Source organism: Loxodonta africana, chromosome 7 (genome assembly GCF_030014295.1).
Source record: "Loxodonta africana isolate mLoxAfr1 chromosome 7, mLoxAfr1.hap2, whole genome shotgun sequence".
NCBI classification, from domain to species: Eukaryota; Metazoa; Chordata; class Mammalia; order Proboscidea; family Elephantidae; genus Loxodonta; species Loxodonta africana.
Window position 1 is genome coordinate 71,141,786 of NC_087348.1, and position 17,326 is coordinate 71,159,111.

At 45.4% G+C, this 17,326-nt stretch overlaps 1 protein-coding gene across 10 annotated transcripts in view; it reads right to left on the minus strand.

Annotated features, from left to right (window-relative positions):
- The window catches only part of MICAL2 (microtubule associated monooxygenase, calponin and LIM domain containing 2), a 250,105-nt gene that overhangs the window by 211,795 nt on the left and 20,984 nt on the right, over positions 1–17,326 (minus strand). For all 10 annotated transcript variants that reach the window (XM_023550839.2, XM_010592231.3, XM_023550840.2 and 7 more), the window contains exon 2: positions 2,151–2,219. The gene's annotated coding sequence lies outside the window, so the exon portion shown is untranslated. The remainder of the gene's footprint in view (positions 1–2,150; positions 2,220–17,326) is intronic.

Below are 17,326 nucleotides of genomic sequence, written 5' to 3' on the forward strand. Positions count from 1 at the left end.
ACACCCTCAACAAGGTAGACTGACACAGTGGCTACAACAATGGGCTCAAGCATAATGATTGTAAGGATGGCGCAGGACAGGGGAGTGTTTTGTTCTGTTGTGCATAGGGTCGTTATGAGTTGGAACCAATTCGACGGTACCTAACAACAACAAGATAACTAAGACACCTGGTCTCCCCTCAGGCCCTAAGAATCAGAACTACTGGGGCAGCTTTCCCCTTGTTCCAGTCAACATCCCCTCATCTTGCTGCTCAGGACTTTCAACACGGACTTCTCCGAGCTTCAGCTCCTCACCCCCATGTGGGTGCTCAGTGCCCACCAGGCCAGCCTCAAAATGCCCAGACATAGCCATCTGCTACCCCTCCAACTGGGCCTCCACTCATGCTCCAGCCTCTGGGAATGGACCCTGATGCTCTCCCCTTACCCTCTTTCCTCCTTCAACCAAATCGAGGCCCTGGCCCAGTCTCACGTCTCCAAGGACACTTCTGGAGGGTAGGGCCCATTCTATTCATGTCTGTGCTCCCTCTTGCTAAAGCATTCTATAAGTTCCTCATCTTCCTGTAATTTAGATTTATCATCACAAACTATCCTCTGATTGCTGTATGCAGAAGGGAGGCAGTAGAGCAGGGAGGAAGAGCAAAAATAATGCTAGACTGGAAATCAAGGGCCTGAATTCCAAGTCTTCATCTGACACCAATTAGTTACATAACCTTGAAAAATTATCTTCAGGCCAGGTCTTAGTTTCCCTATCTGGTAGCAAGAGGTTTGCTCTAAATAATATCTTGGGTTTCCTCTAATTATCAAGTTTGGCATTATAGAAACTAGACTAGACAGGGACACAGAAGACGTGAGTCCTGGACCTTGTTGCCTACAATCTGGGGCAAGTTCTATGACTGCTCAGACCCCAGTCTCCACATCTATAAAATAAATGAGGATAATATGACTTCCCTTCCCAGGATGCAAGGCTACCATGAGGCACTATGATTAGGGCTTCATCAACTGTAAAGCCCTAAACAAACTTTGGGATTAGACTCCTTCAGTCAACAAATAGCTACCGACCCCCTGCGACATGGCAGATTCAGGGCCGGCTGGGATGGGCTGCCAGCTCAGGCAGGAAGGTGAGAGAATGGTTTCTTGAGGCTCCTACAGCTGGTGGGTGATCCGGACCAGTGAATAAGCCCTAACTGCAGCCTGTGGTGTATTCCAGGCATGAACCAAGTGCTGTGAGAGTGCAGAGGAGGTGGTGCCAACTTTGCCTGGGGAAGCGAGGGAGGCTTCTTCTCAGAGGGGACAGTGTGTTCAGACCCGGCGAGCTGTTTCAGGAGTTGTGGGAACTTAGCCGGAGGCAGAAAGCAAGGCTAGAGAGTGAGGCTGAAGGCAGACTGGAGGAGGCCTTGAAGGCCAACATATGAGTGACAGGTCAGATGTACATCTGAGGCAGGTCTCTGCAGCACTGTGGAGGACAGAGTAGAGGGGGCAGAGGGTGGAGCTGGGGAGAGCAGTGGGGGGGCTCGTACGATAGTCCATAAGGGTGACAATGAAAAACCAAGTCCATTATTGATTTCTGTCCACACCAAGCCTTCCAGACCCTAAGCCTCCACTGAACTGCTGAATCTACAGAATGATTTAAACAGGTTTGGCTTTCCTCAGAACGGGGTCCAAATAGATAAAGATGATGCAATCACATTTTTTTTAAATCTTGGACAAATGGTCTATGGAGCTCTGAAGTCACTCCCACTAGCAAGCAACCTGGCTAGATACTTGCCTTGGCACAAATCTGGGCTAGCAAGAGGCTGAAATGTCATGAGAGCTGCGACAGGGGTCAGAACAGCTGAGTGGCTTGCCTTGCTAAGAAGAAAGGGGGCAGAGAGTCCACCTGCCAAAACACCAGAGGGTTGGGATGGTGTTTCACCTCCCAGGATAAACGTCTGTCTCAATCCCTCCTTCCTCCCTCCTCTGACCACAGGAAGAGTGTGCAACCTCGCAGGTTATAGGCAACAAGGATTGAAGAGGGAAACCAAGGCTTCCACCAGTGGTCTTTCTTCACGTGGGCTTGACGAAAGTGTGCCCTTACACACTTCTAACCTTAAAGCCAGCCCCCCAAGAGCTAGTCAATGGCATAAAAGAGATCCACCAGTGTGAGTTACTCACTTGATTCCGAGGCATCATGACAGTTAGTTATCTCCTTCCAGAACAAGCCACGCACAGATTGCCATGATCCTTTAAAAACAAAAGCCCAATAATTAATGTCGGTTACGTTATCTTACAGGTTGCCATGATCCTTTAAAAACAAAAGCCCAATAATTAATGTCGGTTACGTTATCTTACATTACAGCCTCATATCTTCTTCCCTCTAAAAAGCCATACGTGCCTGTGCATTTCACCTAGAAGTGACACTTTCCCCAGCAAGTGGAAATGGAAAGTTTCTCTCTGCTTGACAACAAATTTTGCATGTGAAGAAAGGAATAGCAAGATTGTTAAACAAATTCTATTGTCTGCCAATGCCTAGGCACCCTAAGGGTTGTTCATATCTCTACACCAAGGTTTTGCTGAGAAAGTAAGATGGAACTGCGGAAAAAAAAAAAAAAAAAAGGCTTTATTTAGCTGCTTTAGTAAAAACAGAAAAGGTCAGAATTTCTAAGTTTAGGAGATAAAGTAAATTGAGTTGGTGTAAAATTTGATACCAAGTCACCAATGTGAAATTTGCCATAAAATGCTAAATAAACAATGAAATTATAGAAGTGGGTCATTTGGTCACGGCTAAGTTACCTAAACAAATTATCTGAGTTTCCAGTGGCCGCTCAAATTATTTGGTTACATCTTATTGCTTCTGCAGAAAATGCCTATACACTTGTTTGGGAAATGAGTCTCAGAGTTACAAAACATTTCTAATGATTTACTTTCATATTCTCTTTAAAATCCATATTTCTAAGAGGTAGCCTCAAGAGGAAAAAACTAGCACAGATGTGAAAATTGAGATCTAGAAGCAGCACTATCCATATACATAGAAGTATACACATTTTGTTCAACAGAACAGCAGGCTCACCTGCCCACATAAACAGAAGCATATTCTCTCTAGTACACAAAGAGCTTCCTTTAGGGTGTGGGGAGATGGGAATCATTCAGCAATTCTCAGGTTTTAATGGCTTGGCACTGACCATGTAACCAGCACTGTTAGAAGCTGGACATAATTTATCTCAGTGATTCCTCAAGGATGAGGAATTGGAGGCTCAAAGAGCAAAACGCACTTGGAAGATGCCCCTGTATGGCAGTATTTAACCCCAGGCCTGAATGACCCAGCACACATAGCCTTTCCCACCAAGATGATGTGACAGGTGTCCTGGATGCCAACACCTAGCACAGCTCCGATGGGCCCACACACCTCGTGAGCTGCCTAGCAAGCTCTGAGGACATCCACCCAGGCAGAAGCTGCAAGCATCCCCATCATCAACACTATCAAGCCCACACCCTGCTGGACCTGTGCTGGCTGACAAACAGGCTGGCCCGCCTGGGCTACTTTCTATCAGCCTGAGCTGTAGGCTCTGTGCTGCTGCCTCAAGTCAGAAGGCAGAGAGGCTGGAGGCCTTGACTTTATCTGCTTCTGCTTTTCAAGGGAAGGCTCCTGGGTACAGTGGATGAGGGGAGCTGGACATCTTGGTACAGAATTCCACAGTCAGTTTATCAAGTTTGAGGAACCAGAAACCTCCTTTTGCTTTCCTAGATCTCAGGAACAGAAGCTCCTACCCACCCAGGGCCATGGCTGAGACCAGCAGCAGGGAAACAGAGGGGTCACTGAGGTCTTGTTTTAGTTTCCTTTATGGTGCGATGGAGGTGGGCATGACTGGATCAGTCTGCAAGGGCTGACATTAGTCAGATTCTCTTGGACAATCATAATGAAAATCAATTTCTCCTCTCAGACTTGCTATCATCCCAATTCCAAGCAAAGAAACATGAGACCTTCTGTTGCCTACGGGCCTGATTTGGGTAGCGAAGGAAAGGTTTCCTGTGAGCCTTAGAGGCCCCATGATTCCAAGGGATGTGAGAGCCCAAGGAGAGAGGTAAGCCACATAAGCTCTGTAAGCCCCAGTTTCTTATCTGAAAATGGGGATGATATTAACATCTGTTTCATAGGGCTGTTCTGAAGGTTACATGAGATAGCGCTATAAAGTACTTCACCCAGAGTGTAGTTCATTGTAAGTGCTTAGAGTTGACACCTGTTGTTATTGTCTGCATTAGAGTGGGTGGTTAAGAACATACTTTCTGGAGCCCTTTGCTTGGGTCCAACCCCAGCTCTCCTACTAACTAGCAGTGTGACCTTGGGCAAATTGCTTAGCCTCTCTGTGCCTCAGTTTCCAGATATGCAAGTTGGGGTTCAAGATTAAACGAATTATGCAGTTAAAGAGCTTAGTAAGCACTCAACAAAAGCAAGTTAGTACTATTCCTAATTACTAATATTACGAGCACCCTTCTCCATTTCCTCTGATAATTCTACATCTTCTCCCTCCCCAGCCAAAAAGGCAGTGTGGGATTTAAGATTGATTCATGATTATATCTTTCCTCTTTGGCCACATTCATTGGTATACAGGGCGTGCATGTGCTCCAAGCTGGGCTACGTTCCAGTCTGGAAAGTTCTAGGAAGGACTGGTGCTCTTGGGTCAGGTGGAGGACTGTGTGGGGTCAGCCGGGAGATGTCTGCGGCCATGACCCACTGAGCCGAGAATGCTGGTTGGGATGTGGGAGGTCACCTGTCCTCTTCTGGGCTGTATCCTCAGTACTTCCTTTGATCCTTTGAGCCTCCCCCAGAATCCTTCCAATGTATTCCATTTGTATTTAAGTTCATTCAAGTCGGGTTGCTGTCACTCGGAGCCAAAAGAGTCCTGACTAACGACAGCACTCAATAAATGGCTGCTTTAAATAAATGGCTGCTTTAGCATGACTAAATTCCGCCCAAGAAGAAAAGCCAGCTGGCACTCCCTCACTGAAGCCCAGGCAGCCAGGGAAAACCAAACATGTGCAGCAAGGTGTCTCTACAACTGAAGTGAGGGGAGCCCGCTGCAAGACCCTGGACCAGTGCCCTTCCTTGAAGAATATGCTGAAACCAAAAACAAAAAGACAGCCAGGCCTTCGGTCCAGCCTCAGACCTGGGCTCCCCTCTGCCATGCGTATTAGGAAAGGGGAAGAAGAGAAAGGAGGAAATTGGAGCTGAGTTTCACTGACTTCGAAGTAGTACAGAAAAAAATCCAGGGGGCTACTTAAAATTACTCTTTTTTTAGAGGAGGAAGAAAAAGAGAAAAGAGGGGTGGGGAGGATAAGGGCAGAGAAAGTACCTTATTTCAGCACTTAAATGTGCCAAGCACTGTGGGTCAGACTCTTTCACTTGTACAAACTTATCCAGCCTTCTATACAACCCTAGGAGCTGGATGATTACCCAGCCCATTTCCCATTTGAGAAAACAGGTTCAGAGAGCTTCAGTACCTAACACACCAAGGTCCCATCATCAGTGCTCAATGTCTGGCGCCGCATCCCACATGCCGCCTCCTCTGCACACTCTGATCCTCACGTGGGCCATTTGTGCTGCCGCTCACACTTGCGTTCAAACCCACCAAAGGTGGTGACTATATTCTGCAGCTCCCTCCCCTACCCAAAGATGGTCTGTCCCAGAGGAAGGGCCACCCTAAAGGCACAGACAGGACAGGCAGCGCCTTTGCATCCCTGGGCACATTCCCTTCTTTGGACCTTATTTTCTTCATGTGTAAAAACAGGAGTCTCTCTCTCTCTCTGGTTTTTTTTTTTTATAATTTTTATTGTGCTTTAAGTGAAAGTTTACAAATCAAGTCAGTCTCTCACAAAAAAAAACCCATATACACCTTGCTACACACTCCCAGTTACTCTCCCCCTAATGAGACAGTCTGCTCTCTCCCTCCACTCTCTCTTTTCGTGTCCTTTTCGCCAACTTCTAACCCCCTCCACCCTCTCATCTCCCCTCCAGGCAGGAGATGCCAACATAGTCTCAAGTGTCCACCTGATCCAAGAAGCTCACTCCTCACCAGCATCCCTCTCCAACCCATTGTCCAGTCCAATCCATGTCTGAAGAGTTGGCTTCGGGAATGGTTCCTGTCCTGAGGCAACAGAAGGTCTGGGAGCCATGACCACCGGGGTCCTTCCAGTCTCAGTCAGACCATTAAGTCTGGTCTTATGAGAATTTGGGGTCTGCATCCTACTGCTCTCCTGCTCCCTCAGGGGTTCTCTGTTGTATTCCCTGTCAGGGCAGTCATCGGCTGTAGCTGGGCACCATCTAGTTCTTCTGCTCTCAGGATGATATAGTTGCTGGTTCATGTGGCCCTGTCTCTCGGGCTCAAAATCACCTCGTGTCCTGGATGTTCTTCATTCTCCTTTGATCCAGGTGGGTTGAGACCAATTGATGCATCTTAGATGGCTGCTTGCTAGCCTTTAAGACCCCAGACGCCATTCTTCAAAGTGGGATGCAGAATGTTTTGTTAATAGATTTTATTATGCCAATTGACTTAGATGTCCCCCGAAACCATGGTCCCCAGACCCCTGCCCCTGCTACGCTGGCCTTCGAAGCATTCAGTTTATTCAGGAAACTTCTTTGCTTTTGGTTTAGTCCAATTGTGCTGACCTCCCCTGTATTGTGTGTTGTCTTTCCCTTCACCTAAAGTAGTTCTTATCTACTATTTAATTAGTGAATACCCCTCTCCCACCCTCCCTCCCTCCCCCCTCTCGTAACCACAAAAGAATGTTTTCTTCTCAGTTTAAACTGTTTCTCAAGTTCTTATAATAGTGGTCTTATACAATATTTGTCCTTTTGCAACTGACTAATTTCACTCAGCATAATGCCTTCCAGGTTCCTCCATGTTATGAAATGTCTCACAGATTCCTCACTGTTCTTTATCGATGCATAGTATTCCATTGTGTGTGTCTCTCTCTTTTTTAACCTCCATGAGTTCCAGCGTGATTTTAATGAGAAGACACTCACCGGTGAGTTTCAGCCAGGATGCACCTGTCAATCTTAGACATGTTTTTTTTGTTGTTTTTACTGCTCCGTCACCTCTCCCAAGAGCTTCTGACTTAACAGGTAAGACCACAGTGCCTGACTCATAGCAAAATGCTAAATAATGTTCTTTATTTTGTCTCATTTACCTGCTACCTCCTGGGCCAGCACTCAAAGATGGGCTATTCCTATTGCTCCAGGCCTTCTAACGAAAGGCCAAACCATTTGCTGTTGAGTCAGTTCTGACCCATGGAGACCCCATGTGTGTCAGAGTAGGACTGCTCCATAGGGTTTTCAGTTACTGATTTTTCAGAAGGAGGCCACCAGGCCTTTCTTCTGAGGTGCCTGTGGGTAGGCTTGAAACTCCAACCTTACGGTTAACAGCTGGGTGTATTAACAATTTGTGCCACATAGGGCCTCCTTGATGGAATTAACCCAAACAACCAAACCTGTTGCTGCTGAATTGATTCTGACACACAGCGACCCTACAGGACACAGGAGAACTGCCCCATAGAGTTTTCAAGGAGTGGATGGTGGTTTCAAACTGCCAACCTTTTGAATAGCAGCTGAGCTCTTAACCACTGCACCACCAGAGCTCCCTTGAAGGAATTAGGAGGGTGCTATAGAAGGCTTGGAGGCTTTGGGTGGCGTAAACAGTTACCATGCACTTGACTGCTAACCAAAAGGTTGATGGTTCAAGTCTACCCAGAGGTGTCTGGGAAGAAATACCTAGCAATCTACTTCCAAAAATTCAGCCACTAAAAACTCTATAGAGCACAATTCTACTTTGATACACACGGTTTTGCCATGAGTTGGGATCCACTCCATAGCAAATTTTTTTAAAAAATCCCTAGAGGGAAAAAAGTTCTGCCTTCAGATGTGTTTTTAAAGGGTTTGTAGGGGAAAAAACAAAACAAAACAAAAAAACTTTGACAGGTAGCGAAAACTAAGAACTAAAATACATTGATCCCCATTCCCTCCTCCCTCCCTGCCCCCACCCCGTCTCCTGCAGTGTTAGCCTGGGTGAACACACAAATAAGCACACACCGCAACCTTCTTCTGCAGGCCCCTGGGAGCCCAGCACCAAGGTCTGCTCAGGAGCAAACTAAATAACCAGTGGGGTGAGGATGATCTAGACACAAACATCAGCTGGTACAAAGGAGACTCAGCAACAGAAGGAAGTAATGGCTTCCAACATTTGCCAGAGAATTTAACCGGCAACCATTACGTGGAATGATATGAAAATCTTCCTGAGCACCAAAATGTCAAGAGCAGCCTTGGCAGGACATGATCTCTACCTGTGGGTGTGGGGACATTCAGTAAGCCATTGCAGGGCAGGCCTCGCCCAGCTGACCCTCACAGAACACACACATCACAATGCCACACACTGTCCCACAGCCTGTCTGCCAGCTAAAGGCTTTTCCTTTGTTTCCCAGCAACTGGATTCAAAGAGTGACTGCCCCAGTCACGGGGGATTATCCAGGCAGGTATTTCCCTCACTTTTTCTTTTATAGCTTTATTCTTTGTTACTTAAAAAGCAAAAAAAAAAAAAATTAAACGGGGACTGCCAATGTTCCCTCAGGGCATGATTTGGTTTCACCCCTCCCTGATTGGGAGAGACAGGACACCACGGTACAGCATTGTCTTGTGTTGGAGTGGTATGCAGTATACCTACAGGGATCTGTGGGCCTGTTGGACCAGCTAGAAATCTGAAAGAGGATGGAATGCTCAAGGAGTCCCATTTCCTGCCCCCTGCATCTGGTCCCCATTAAGTCTGCCAGGAAAGACCATTCAGTAAGTGTTTACTGAGTGCCCTGGCTGGGCCTGTGAGGAATACAAAACAGCATGAGAAGCAGGGTCCAGACTCAGGGAGCAGAGGTAGTGGAGGAAGTGTGCCACCTCAGAGTCGGCCAGCTCTTGGGATTGAATCCCAGCCATGCTGCCTGCAAGTTGTGAGACCTTGGGCAAGCCATTTTGGCTCTGAGGCTCATTTCCTCCCCTTTAGGGGATAAGGTCCACCTTACAAAGCTAAGGTAAGGATTAAATAAGATAATACACATCAAAGAATAATAAAAGCTGCTACATATGAGCCATTCACTATGAATCAGGAACTGTGTGCAACGTGTTTTGTGGGGGTTATTTCATCCAACCCTTACCACTTCCCTCTGAGGTAGGTACCACTTCCTCAATTTCAGATAAGGAAATCAAGAATCAGGGAAATTAAAGCATCTGGTGGTGCAGTGGTTAAGAGCTCAGCTGCTAACCAAAAGGTCGGCAGATTGAATCCACCCAGCTACTCCTTGGAAACCCTAAGGGGCAGTTCTACTCTGTTCTACAGAGTCACTATGAGTTGTTATCAACTCAAAGGCAATGGGTTTGTTTGGTTTACTCAAAGTCACACAGCTAATAGGACACAATATAAACCCAGGCCAGTCTTACTCCAAAGCCTTAGCCTCTGCTCTACTGCTTGGTACCATGTTTAATACACATTACCCACATTCCCTTCAAAAGCAGAAACGATGAGGAAGAACCCTCAGGAAAGGCATACATGCTAGAATGGAGGCTGCTGGTTCCCCATACAGGAGGCATAGGAAGAAAGAAGGGGAGTTTTGGAGGAGAGAGCTTAAGGAAGTCTTTTTGAAAAAGGCAGGGCTCAATCTAGACCTTGGGGTATGAGGATAGAGAAAGGCAAAGGAAAACCCTGTAGACAGGAAGAACCAAAGCGAAGACCTGGGGGCAAGGATGGCCCAGGTGGCAGCAGAGAAGAGAAAAAGGGGGACTGGCCTGAGAGAAGGATGGGAAGTCCAAACCATTACCTTGTGGGAATTCTATATGGAATCTTTCTCACCTATACCCCAGAGACACTTTTGCATCTGCTCCCCAGGTCACACAACCCTCAGTAGAGGGAATCAAGATTCCCAGACGTAAAGGCACATTAACCCGTTTCTTTCCACAGCAGCTTAGAACTCAGTTCTAGGACCATGTGTGTTTTTGCCAAGTCCAAGTCAGCACAGTGCACTGCTGGGCCAATTCTAGCTGAGGCTCTGGGATGTCATAAATCTGAAATGCTGCCGTATGCACTGAAGTATCAACCTTCCCCGCTTCGTTCAAGGCTCCCAGGAGGGAGAAGAGGCCACAGGTAAAGAGCAGGACATGAGCTCCCTATGGCAGGCACCCTAGCTTACTGGACTCGGTGTTCCTCGCACCTGCTGGGACACTGTAAGTACTTCCTCAATAACCTTTCGCTGAGCTGAATTAAGCAGAAGATTTTTCTGCTTAAGGAGCAACTCTGGAATTTGATAGATTTGGATTAAAGGCTGTCCTTAGGCGCTGGGTTTAGTTTTACCTTAACTGGATCTTTTGCCTGTTCCCCTCTAGGAAGGATGTCCTCTCTACCCCAAAATCTGTGCTTCGATTACTTCTAGACCTGTAGCCACCCAGCAGCCCTTCTGCACGCTGGACACAGTTCTGGGCTCTGCACTCCAGTACCTGGTCCTCCTCCTGGGTGAGGCCATGGATTCCAACTTGCCTCCTTCATCTCCAACCACAGGTGCTGTCAGCACACATCTGTGTTCAGGGTCTGTGATTGGTACTGTTACAAATGCTTAAAGCTACAGTGCCCTCCCCACTGTCTTCACTCCCTCAGAAGCTCAGAAGACTGAGCTCCAGTCCAGGTCTTCAGACTTACAGAGAAGGAAAAAGTGAGTGAAGATTATTCAAACAACTCTCATTATTGGCTCAGCTCAAACCCATATCACCATGTGCTTGTTTGGCAGTAACAGGACCTGGAGGAGGTATAAAAGCAGAACTGTATAAAGGTCTGTTGGTCCCATGGCCTCCTCCCAACCCTCTTCAGAAAAAGGGCTAAAGGGGAAACAATGAGGACGCTTTGTGGGGACGATCAATCTGAGCCTCCAGACCAAGGCTTCCTGGGATGGGCAGGAGGCCATCTGTTTCATGACTTTCCACCTGAGTTTGTGGGCAAATCACTCAACTCTGGGGGCCTCAGTCTCCTTACCTGTTAAATGGGGATAATAACCAATAACTGCAGAGGGCTATTATGATGATCCAATGCAATATGAATGTGAGATTGTTTGGCATACTGTGAAGTACCTTCAGAAATATCAGGCATTTTCCATGATCCCAGGGGCTGGGGTCTTTGGGTCAGAATATGTGGTTTGAAAGGAGGAGCAGAGCTAAGAATTAGCTTAGTTTGGCAAACTTCTTTCAACACCTTCTAGTAAAATGTACTTGTCTCCAGGGATCATAAAGACACTGACTGAAACCTATTCCCTGATGTAGGCACTCCCAGTCCAGTGAAGGGGAGAGCTACACCTATATCTTTAAAAAAAAAAAAAAAAAATTTTTTTTTTTTTTTTAAGGCAAAACAGAATGCTGTTAAAGGAGCCACCGCACAGAGAGATGGGACATCTTATTCTGGCCTCAGACGTCAGGGAGGCTTTATAGCAAACTAATAAACTTTCTGAGCACTTGCTCTCTGCTAGCACTGTTGTAAGTGCTTACATGTCTCCTCTCATTAATTCTCATTAACCCTGTGAAGTGGGTTCACAGATGACAAAACCGAGGCACAGAGAAATTAATACTAGCTTGGCCAAGGTCACACAGCTGGTAAGTGGTGGGGCCAGGATTTGCACCCATCAGGATTTGTTCCTCCAGCATAGTGAGGGTGGGGGAAGGACAGGGCAGCTGTCTCACTGGGCTGGGTCAGCCAAGATGGGTCTCAGACAAACTCTCTACGTGACTGAAAGGCTCTGATAAGGCCTGCAGGGCTGCCTCACTCAGGGAAGGCGCTGACTCACCCATGGTCTCTCTCACTCACAGACAGCTCCTGACTCCTGGCCCAGGGCCACCCCCTCTGATACCAGGCCCCTGGTCTGACCTGGAAGTCTGCCACACCTCTGCATTCCCTGAGACTGGTTTCAGAAACTGAATGTCAATGTCTACATTTACCCAACACATCACTCATGGAATAATGGTTCTTATAATTAAAGGCAGTTCAATGTTAGAGGGGGAAAAACCCTCAAATCCTGGCTCTGCCCTTTACTGGCTGTGTGATCCTGGGTAAGTCTTAGCTCTCTGAGCCTCAGCTTTCTCATCTGTAAGATGTGGTTATCAACGCATCTCGGGCAGCTGTTATGAAGGAGATAACGTGTCTAGTGCAGCACCAAAACCCACTGCCTTTGAGGGGATTCAGACTCAGAGCGACCCCATAGGGTTTCCAAGCCTGTAAATCTTTACAGAAGCCGACTGCCACATCTTTCTCCTGCAAAGCTACTGGTGGTTTCAAACCGCCAACTTTTCGGTTAGCAGTTGATCGCTTTACCCACTGCACCACCAGGGCTCCTTGTCTAGCGCAGCACCTGGGGTAAATAATTGAATCTGAACACGTTACAAAAAATTTCCATGGAAAAATCATTTTCTTCATGACAATATTTTGTGATAACAGCAACACTTTTAACTAGTATCTGTCTGCCACTAGGCTAAATCCATTACATGTGTTACCTTGTTTAATCTTCACAAGCATCCTTTTTTTCCTTCACTTGATTTAGTTTAAGAACAAGAAAGGGTATATTTAACATCAGCTTTACTCATACACACGCACACGGAGAGACAGGTGGTCAAGCAAGCTAATATTTATTAGGCATTTACTACATGCCAGGGACTGTTCTAAATATTCTACATTCAGTAACTCATTTCATTCTCTTAAAAACAGTCTATAAGGTAGGTACTATTTTATCCCCACTTTACTTTTTTTTTTTTTTCCACAGGTGAGGAACCCTGGTGGCACAGTGGTTAAGTGCTATGGTTGCTAACCAAAAGGTCAGCAGTTCGAATCCACCAGGCGCTCCTTGGAAACTCTATGGGGCGGTTCTACTCCCTCCTATAGGGTCACTATGAGTTGGAATCAACTCGACGGCACTGGGTTTGGTCTTTTTTTTTTTTTTTTTGGTTTTTATAAGGTGGTTATGAGTTGGAATCAACCCAATGGGTTTGGTTTACTTTTTCTTTTAACAGATGAGGAGTTTAAGGCACAGAGAGGTTAAGTAACTTGCCCAAAGTCACTTAGCCAGGATTCAAATCCAGGCAGTCTGACTCCAGAGCCCATGTTCTCAGTCTCTTCCTGCTCCTCCAGGAAGCTCTCCAGGCCCTCTCCAGTCAATAGAAAACACACCCCACTCCCACTGATGTCTCTACCAGCCATATGAAAATTACTTATGAACTGCTTTGTGCCTCGCCCCCTCTGACTGGGTTGAACTGTTATCAAAACCTCCTGTTACTTAATTTTTTACACATAATTATCTTGTTTTCCCAAGTACACTGTAAAGGCTTTGGGAGGAGAGGCTGAGCCTTAACCATCTTCTCATCCCCCACAGCACAGAGCCTAAGACACACAGTAAGTGCTCAGTAAATGCTTCTCAGTTAACTGCCCAAGGTAAACAAGTCATGCGTCCCAATCAGGTCACTTCCTCAATTATAGGTATCCAGACTAACCTCTCCCAATGCCCTTAGGTTTTTCTTCAGAGCCTGCTCTGGCCTCGGTTATCTGCAAACCTAGTCATGATCTTCTGTTTTCAACAGGGCTTCGAACCAGTTCTTCCTGAAGCAATCATGGCCAAGAAAGTGAAACTGGAATAGACCCAAATTTTTAAAATTTGGGTGAACTGCAACCATAACCAGAACGGGAAAAATTATGGGTTGAAGCCCTGCTAGAAACTTAATCTCCCTCTTAGAAAACAAGGGCAGCAAATGCATTGCGTAGCAACCAAATCTCTTGCCGGTTGGATTTTTTTTTTTTTAAATCGTGTGTTAGGTGAACGCTTATATAGAAAATTAGTTTCCCCTTAGTTTGTACACAAAGTGTTCCATGATGTTGGTCCCATTCCTCACAATGTGCCTGCCCTCCCCCCATTTCTGTCTGGGTGTTCCCTGTTTCCTTTCTTTCTAAATTGCTACCCCTTCCTGCCTTCTCATCTTTGCTTTTGGGCAAACATTGCCCTTTTGATCTCATGTAATAGATTGTTCCAAGCAACATGTTCCTCTCAGGTGTTACTGTTTATTTTATCAGCCTGTCTACAGTTTGACTGATGGGTGGTCTCTGGTAACGGCTTCAGATTCAGTTCAGAGGGGCGTCTTAGTAGTTTCCTCCAGTCTCTATCAGGCCAGTAAGTATGGGCTTTTTTGTGAATTTGACTTTTTGTTCTGTAATTTTTCTCCTGCTTTGTCCGGGACCTTCTGTTGTGATTCCAGTCAGAGTGGTCAGTAGTGGTACCTAGGCACCATCTAGTTCTTCTGGTCTCGGGATCATGTAGGCTGTGGTTCATGTGGTCTATTAGTCCTGGACTAATTGTTCCTTAGGGTCTGTGGTTTTCTTAATTCTCTTTTGCTCCAGATGGTAACAGATGGACAGTTGTATCTCAGATGGTCATTCACGAGCTTATAAGACCCCAGACATTACTTACCAAAGTACGATGCAGAACTTTCTCTTCGTGAACTATGTTGTGCCAATTGACGTAGATGTCCCACAAGTCTCTATGGTCCTTCCTTTCAAGTCTAGGAACTTTGTCTCTCAAGGTGTTCTCTTATGTCTAAGACGTTGTTGTGACTATAGCCCTTGTGTGTTCTATTGTCTATATGGATATATAAGCATCACCTACAGTTATGTATGTAGAAATATCCACCCCCAGACCTATATCTGCAGATAGGTGTGTTCCCTTATGCCCTACCACACCTCTTTTCATATCTAGCCATGTATTCATGTGTAAATCAGTGTCTATTAATACTATTGTTGTAGGATTGTCTGTGCTATAGTAATAACTCCCTACGTGTCTGTCAGTTTCTCGTACTGTGGGGACTTGCATGTTGCTGTAATGCTGGAAGCTATGCCACCAGTATTCAGATACCAGCAGGGTCACCCATGGAGGACAGGTTTCAGCTGAGCTTCCAGACTAAGACAGACTAGGAAGAAGGACCTGGCAGTCTACTTCCATAAAGCATTAGCCAGTGAAAACCTTATGAATAGCAGCGGAACACTGTCTGATATAGTGCTGGAAGATGAGCCTCCCCAGGTTGGAAGGCACCCAAAAGATGACTGGGGAAGAGCTGCCTCCTCAAAGTAGAGTCGACCTTAATGACGTGGATGCAGTAAAGCTTTCAGGACCTTCATTTGCTGATGTGGCACGACTGAAAATGAGAAGAAACAGCTGCAAACATCCATTAATAATCGGAACCTGGAAGGTATGAAGTATGAATCTAGGAAAATTGGAAACCGTCAAAAATGAAATGGAATGCATAAACATCGATATCCTAGGCTTTAGTGAGCTGAAGTGGACTGATATTGGCCATTTTGAATCAGACAATCATATAGTCTACTATGCCAGGAATGGCAACTTGAAGAGGAATGGTGTTGCATTCATCATCAAAAAGAAGGTTTCAGGATCTATCCGGAAGTATAACACTGTCAGTAATAGGATAATATCCATACACATACAAGGAAGACCAGTTAATACGACTATTATTCAAATTTATACACCAACCACTAGGGCCAAAGATGAAGAAATAGAAGATTTTTATCAGCTTCTGCAGTCTGAAATTGATAGAACATGCAATCAAGATGCATTGATAATTACTGGTGATTTTAATGTGAAAGTTGGAAACAAAGAAGGATCAGTAGTTGGAAAACATGGCCTTGGTAATAGAAACAATGCCGAAGATCAAATGACAGAATTTTGCAAGACCAACGACTTCTTCATTGCAAATACCTTCTTTTACCAACATAAACAGTGACTATACACATGGACCTTGCCAGATGGAACACACAGAAATCAAATCAACTACATCTGTGGAAAGAGATGATGGAAAAGCTCAATATCATCAGTCAGGACACAGCCAGGGGCTGACTGTGGAACAGACCATCAATTGCTCATATGCAAGTTCAAGCTGAAACTGAAGAAAATCAGAGCAAGTCCACAAGAGCCAAAATATGACCTTGAGTACATCCCACCTGAATTTAGAGACCATCTGAAGAACAGATTTGACTCATTGAACACTAGTGACTGAAGACCAGACGAGTTGTGGAATGACATCAAGGACACCATCCATGAAGAAAGCAAGAGGTCATTGAAAAGACAGAAAAGAAAGAAAAGACCAACATGGATGTTGGAGGAGACTCTGAAACTTGCTCTTGAATGTCAAGCAACTAAAGCAAATGGAAGAATTGATGAAGTAAAAGAACTGAACAGAAGATTTCAAAGAGCAGCTCGAGAAGACAGAGTAAAGTATTATAATGACATGTACAAAGAGCTGGAGATGGAAAACCAAAAGGGAAGAACACAGTCGGCATTTCTCAAGCTGAAAGAACTGAAGAAAAAATTCAAGCCTCGAGTTGCAATAGTGAAGGATTCTATGGGGAAAATATTAAATGATGCAGGCATCATCAAAAGAAGATGGAAGGAATACACAGAGTCATTATACCAAAAAGACTTAGTCGATGTTCAACCATTTCAAGAGGTGGCATATGATCAGGAACCGATGGTACTGAAGCAAGAAGTCCGAGCTGCTCTGAAGGCACTGGTGAAAAATTAGGCTCCAGGAATTGATGGAATATCAATTGAGATGTGTCAACAAACAGATGCAGTGCTGGAGGTGCTCACTCATCTATGCCAAGAAATATGGAAGACAGCTTCCTGGCCAACTGACTGGAAGAGATCCATATTTATGCCTATTCCCAAGAAAGGTGATCCAACCGAATGTGGAAATTATAGAACAATATCATTAATACCACACACAAGCAAAATTTTGCTAAAGATCATTCAAAAACGGCTGCAGGAGTATATCTACAGGGACCCGCCAGAAATTCAGGCTGGTTTCAGAAGAGGACGTGGAACCAGGGATATCATTGCTGATGTCAGATGGATCCTGGCTGAAAGAAGAGAAAATCAGAAGGATGTTTACTTGTGTTTTATTGACTGTGCAAAGGCATTTGACTGTGTGGATCATAACAAATTATGGATAACATTGCGAGGAATGGGAATTCGAGAACACTTAATTGTGCTCAGGAGGAACCTTTACATAGATCAAGAGGCAGTTGTTCGGACAGAACAAAGGGATACTGATTGGTTTAAAGTCAGGAAAGGTGTGAGTCAGGGTTGTATTCTTTCACCATACCTATTCAATCTGTATGCTGAGCAAATAACCCTAGAAGCTGGACTATATGAAGAAGAATGGGGCATCAGGATTGGAGGAAGGCTCATTAACAACCTGCCTTATGCAGATGATACAACCTTGCTTGCTGAAA